Source organism: Apteryx mantelli, chromosome 2 (genome assembly GCF_036417845.1).
Source record: "Apteryx mantelli isolate bAptMan1 chromosome 2, bAptMan1.hap1, whole genome shotgun sequence".
NCBI classification, from domain to species: domain Eukaryota; kingdom Metazoa; phylum Chordata; class Aves; order Apterygiformes; family Apterygidae; genus Apteryx; species Apteryx mantelli.
The window spans coordinates 129,094,671-129,101,216 of NC_089979.1; positions in this window are offsets into that span (position 1 = coordinate 129,094,671).

Consider the following 6,546-nt stretch of genomic DNA (forward strand, 5'->3'; position numbering starts at 1 on the left):
GGTTTAAAAACTTGCCTGCCCAACAGAGATAGCCTTTTGACTCAATAATATCCTGCTATCAGGCATAAACATATTTACAGTTCCTGGCAGTAATGCACTTATAATGGATACAGCTGGTTTTATTTTACACTAGAATTGTGCTAACACTATTCCTTACACTAATGTATAAACATTAAAAAAAAGCATTAATAGTCACAAAGTAAATAGGAAAGATGGGCTTTGCATACAGCAGTCCCCTTCTGAGCAAGATTATTTTTAATGATCACTAATAAGGTTATTGATAAAGCCATAATAATTGGTGAGCTCTGAATTTATGCAAAACTCATGTCTAGGCTAGGGAGAACACTACGGCTGAAAGTTGTGAAGTATACACTTGTTGTCTTTGCTGAGGGGAGAAAAAACTGAAACCCACTGTGACTCCGCTTTTAACATTAGATTCAAATTTAGTGCCCTCATTCTAAAATGACTAAAAGTGTGCAAAGTGCCATCAGGATGAGTTTCAAAGGCACAAGTGATGCTTAGGTTCCAGAAAATGTCTCTTTTTAGCTCTATTAAATTCTTTAAGAAGCTCCATAGTAGGTAGCAAAACTGGTGTTCACTCTGTGCATTTAAAATTGCCCCGAGCTGCAGGGCCCCTTGTCCCAGCGCCCGTTGGGTGCGCTCAGCAGCCCCCCACTCCCAGGCACTGCACCCCTCGGGCACTCGTAGGGCTGCACGGGGGCTGCCCTGGCATTCGGGCCTGGGATCCAGTCTGGCTTAAAACTAGCCCAGAAAAGAGCCTTTCTGCCACTCTGGGAGGGAAACAAGCCTTGGGAGGGAGAGGCAGTGTAATCTGGCAATGCAGTGCGCAGAAAGGACAGTCAGACTGCATTCTTGCCTAAGGGGGTTGTAATAGCTATAAAGCTATTGATAGCCAAAAACTGCACCGGTTGCACAAGGTTGCACTGGTTGCACCCAAAGCCGAGGCCAGGGAGTCCCCTGTGTTACCACTGGAGCCCTTCACTTATCTCGGATGGGATCATTCTTTCGCGCGGCTGCTTGGTATTAGGCGGGATCCCCGTTCACAGCTGTGTGTCAGGACCAGCCCTGGCCCAGGCCATGCAAGTTAATTTGATGTGAAGGGCAGTATCACTGGCTGAAGTGCCAAGCAACCATTGTGATAGGGCTGCTTAAGAAAAAAACGCACTGGTTTAACCTCATGTGTGTGCACATGCTCTGACAAGCAGGGTAGAAAAGAAAAGAAAGGGAAGAATTTCCTGGAATAAACTTCTCTCCACCCTGAAAGCTAAGTCATGCAGCATTTCTAATGCCAGAAACAGGGCAACAAGTACAACACCCTATAAAAGCAGAAGACCAAGTACTACAGAAATGTTTATAAAATTGTCTTTGCTATTTTGAAAGCAATTTCCTTTTCTTTTATGCTTTTAAGTTTTATGGACGCTGATGTAGAGGCCATGTGGGCTTGCAGATGGTTACTATAGCTGTTTCTTTTCCATTATCTTTGTTTTTCCTTCTCCTAGCCTTGCTGAGGTTTTCTTTCAAGTAGCTCAGCCTCTGCAGTCACATATTACCTGCAACCAGGTTTGAACGAGTGCATTTTTATGTCTAGTGGGCAGGCTACAAGCACAGTCTTTTACCTTGACTTAAATGACCCATAGTAACTTTTTTAGATCCTTAGCAGCATTTTCAAAGGTGAGATAGGTATTTAAGATCCCAACATTATGAGGACGCAAGAGATTTACCATAAGGAGTTAGGCTACTACAAACATATGTCACCTTGACTCATGGACCAGATAGTCTACCTGGAAAATACCTTATGTCCTTTTGTGTTCCTTTTTCTTACCATCTGGTATAATCTCATAAAATGACTCTCAATTTCTGCAAAAATTAAGAAATGAGACTGGACTTTTATAACAAAGAAGAAGGATCTTTCTAAATGTGACACAAACTGAGACAACAAAATACTTTTAGTTGGGGAGTTATTAGTAGAACTCACCGGCTAGCAGGACTTTACTGGGGGCTTAGGAGAGTGCATGGAAAGAAGGTTTTACATATACCTAGGAAAGTATGTGGAAAGAATACTGTTACTAAAACTGTGAACAAAATGTAAGCTGTGAAGAAAGCCAAATGCCTAAAAAAGAGGGAACTGAGTGCTGGGTGGGGATGGCAAGACTTAGCTCTTCCTATAAACTGGAAGTATTTACCATGTTTTATGGTGCATACCATAAAAAGTGGAATATTTTTACTCCATGCTGGTTCCCATTAATCTATATGTAAGTGACAAGATTTATGCATACATGGTAAAGCACGTAACTCCAGCATGTGTTTTCCAAGTCTGAAATACAATCACAGAGGGCCCAGATTCCCAGAAGGCCATGGCCCTGGACAGTCTGAAGCCCCAGTCACACACACTTACCATTATAAAGGCTCCCTACCCTGCAGTACAAGATTTCTAAGTTTGTGTTTCATATAGCTGCTTTAAACGGTCAGGTGATGCAGAAAAAAATATCCAAGTTTTAAAGTAAATTATTCTGCTTCATTTTTTCTCTAAGTGTGGAAGGTGCAGCCAATGGGGAAGGAAGGGAAGGTTCTCCCAAATGATTTAAACAGCGACATTGTGAGTCAGTATTTTGGTTCACTGGGAAAGCAGCAAATACTGCTGCCAGGTCCGTTTGCCAAAGCAAATGCCCCATACATTGAGAACAGCCACTGTAGATTTGATACCACAAAAGGTCTGCTTGAGCATCAAGTATTAGCATTTCTGCTTAACTTATTGAGCATGTGGTTTCATGTCAGGTATACTGCAGAGACCAAAGGTTTTCTGATTTTACATAATGATTTATATTGTGCTTTGAGTAACAGTCCCACGGCAAAGCAGGGTTATAAATATGCTCCCAGGCCCTTTTTTGCACACAGATGTAATTTTAGTTTGTTCTTCTTACAGTGCCTCACGTCCACACAGCCTTTTCCTACAACAAATGAGCCAATAACTCAAACCGCAATAAGTGATCCTCCTTGGAGCAGGACTAGCATTACATGGCAGCCAGCCTGTTTGCCTTGGGGGTCATGGGGAAGCCTTCTCGCCGGCCCCACTTCTGGCAGGCCACTCGCGCTCCCGCACGGCATCGTTTTGTGTCAGCCTGGCTGACATGCCCTTCCTGCTCTGGGTCATCTGGCCTAAATGCCCTCTCGACCACTCACATGCGAGCGCTCAGGCAGATGTGCCCCGGTTTGGTATGAGGCAGCAAGGACTGAATATACCTAGTGACACTTACCTTTTATAGTTGACATTTAAACCATGAGCCCCGCAGAACTGCTAGAACCAGCTACTTTGGGAAGAAAGGGCCTTTTGTCAGGAGCAAATTCACCAAGATGCAGGTCGTTTCTGATCTGATGGAGGAGAGGATCCATGGTTCCAGAGAGGAGTCAGGAAAAGGAAAGAGGAAGGGCTCCAGCTGAGGTGCTCAAAGGACAGAAAAGGACAGGAGCATCACTGAGGGTCCCAAAACTGACCCTCACATGGAGGAACATGCTCTTTTTACAAGCTGAGTGACACCCAGGAATACTTCAAGACCATATAGAAAATTTTCTTGACCCCACATGTACAATGATCTATAATCATGGGATTTCCCTTGGCAGGCAAGATCCAGGATAACACAAAAACCTCCTCAGCTGTCCAGGGCAAAAGAGGTCCCCTAGCAGTGTGTGCTCTGGTACCATCCCACCACACTGGGCACTCAGGGTTTTTGTTTTCAGCTGCGGACCAACAGCTACCATGTGAGGTGAAGTTAGGACTCTCTTTCCAGGTTACTTCCCTACCCACATGATCCACAAAGCAATGTTCAAGCTGTAAAAAAATCTCATTTTTCTGCAGGAGCACATCCCACCACCAGCAGCATATTTGCAGCCTCAAATCCATTTTTCCGAGCTGTCTCCTACAGCCCAGCTCCTCCGCAGACCAGATGTGCCACAGGAGTTAAAAAATTCAAATGTGTTGTATGGCCCAGATGTTTGTCATAGTGTAAGAGAGTAGAAAAAACATTACATCTGTTGTCTCACATAGTTGTATAAACATGCTCAGTTTTGGGGCAAATAAGTTGCCCCAAGCAGGCTTCTGAGAGCTATTTCAGGCTGTTATAGCCATCTTAAAGCATTATTCACAATGATTTGAAATTGTCAGGGTCAGAAAAATTCATGCAGAATCCTACTAACTTTGCAGTGGGTTTTCTTCCACAACAGAATTTAAAGCAAAGAGTGCTCTGTTTGTCATGCATGCTACAAAATAAGCAGGCTTTGCAAGACCAGCCTTACAACCGTTGTTGCCCTTCCATATCTGCATTAAAGCAAGACACAGAGCACTGATAGATAGCAGCACTGCCCACAGCTCTGCATCCCTGCTTGCCCCATCTCCAGGGGCTCCCCTACATGTAACATCCTCCGCAATGGCTTATCTGTCCTTTACTTGCCCATCCTCAACTTAAACACAGCCCTTCGCCCCCCCACTCACCAACGTTTTTATGTGGGAAAAGCAATTTGGAAAACATCTTACCTCAGAGCAAACCATGAAGGGGAAGGGTAGATGAGAATGTCCTTTCAAAAGTGTAGGAAAAGTGATGCTTTATCATTATCAGCATGACAACTAGTACTGGGAAATAAGTACAGGTGTTGTTCTTGGCTTTCCTTAGCAGGCACAAAGCTATATTCCCAGTCTAATAGGGATTTAATGCCAGCTGAGAGACAGAAGGAGAAAGAAAAGGAGGAGGGACAGGAGAGGAAATATCTGGATACAAAATGATTAGGGGCAGTCATGCCTAGAGATGACTGGAGAATTGCAAAAAATCTTCTGTCTGTACAAAGTAGGACACAAAGCAATGCGTTTAAATTGAAGGATTTGAGTTAACCGTTAGGAAAAACTAAGTGAGATGCACTGTTTCAGATACTGGATATAGGTATAGACCACAGTGTGGTAAGAATGGCCAGAGCTATGGAGTTGTTTCAAAGGAAAGAATAAATAGAGAAGACTGGCAAAAAGGCAGTAGTACATTGCTTTTTTAACAAGAGTCATGAGTGGTATGAGGAAAGTGAATACAGAAAGAAAATTCAGAATTTCTTGTAACACAAGAACTAGAGGCAGTGTTCAAGATTATCGGCTAGCAGGTTAAAATCCAGCAAAAAGGAGCAGTATTCCACACATTTAAACCATCAACTTCACTAGTACACACCTCTCCTGATACCAAAAATACAAAACTTTCAAAAAAGTTCAAAAGATTTATGAAAGCAAAGGGTTAATCTGACCTACTTGCAAAGAGGTCAAGGACTGTGTTCCACCTGGCACTGCCTGACAACGTGGAGATTACCCCACACTGTTTCTCTTCTGTAACCCACTTTTGGTATCCATGTGAACAGTATCCAGTACCCAGCCAGGGGCACAGTTGCTTTAAGAGCTCCATAGCCACAAGTGAGATGAGTTTGAGTGGTCTGAAATTTGCAGTGCACTCTTGGTCAGGTACTCTAAATGCACTTGGTGCACTTTATTACCTATCATCTCGTTCATAAGCATCTTTTAAATCAACCGACCTGACCCTCATCAAGGAGTAGGGCACCTAATTACTTACAAAACATTGCCTCCCACATACACCGGTATAAAAATCTACACCCAAACCACTTGGCCATTGTCACGGTACCAGTGCATTCACTATTTACAGCCATGCTCTAACTGAAGAGAGAGTAAGGTATAACTTCTTTGACCCTGTTTGCCTACATAACCGGACCATATTTTATCATCTGGTGCCACTTTTCTTTCAGTCTGCCCTGTGCACATCCCACTGTCATTCAGGTCTAAGCGACCTATTCCTTTCTTTTGTTCAAAAGCCCACTGAAAAGGTTCACACTGGGGAAAGGCAAGTGAGGGCTTCCAGGATGACTGGAAAAAAGAGAAAATACTTATTTGCACCATCTCCTCACGAGATTTTGCTCACAAGCTATTTAGGGGCCATTATGGAATGCCCAGAAGAATCACGGAAATGTATTAGTTTGATCCCAAGTCTCAAAAACGCCTCTAACTGCCACTGGGCTTTCCGCACCGTACTCAGAGGGAGCAACACGTTGGCCAGCAGGACACTGCAGCCGAGGGCACCTACGCTTAGTGCTGAGCCTCATGCGAGCGTGCCACCGCTTTCAAGCACACTGTTGGGCAAAAAAAGCAGATCAAAGCAATTTGATTGCATTTCATGTTTACTCCAGCTCATTCCTGAAGCTAGGGCGAATAGGCTAATCCAATGTATCATTCCTGTGCAGGCAGACCCTCAGGCTGGCATCGTGTCCTGTGGAGCCCTGCTCCAGAGTGAGCAACATCTGCTACAGGCTGCCCTAGGGCTTGACTCTATATTGCCCTGCTTCTTTCCACCTTTATTTGAGAGATGCTTTACACAAACTTTGAAGGCCAAAACTCAGCCTGTTTCAGGCCCTTTGGGCACTTACTCTCCTGTCATGGCCTTCACTGCTTGATCTTTGTTCCACACTCTGGACCTTTAAAGATTAAAAGGA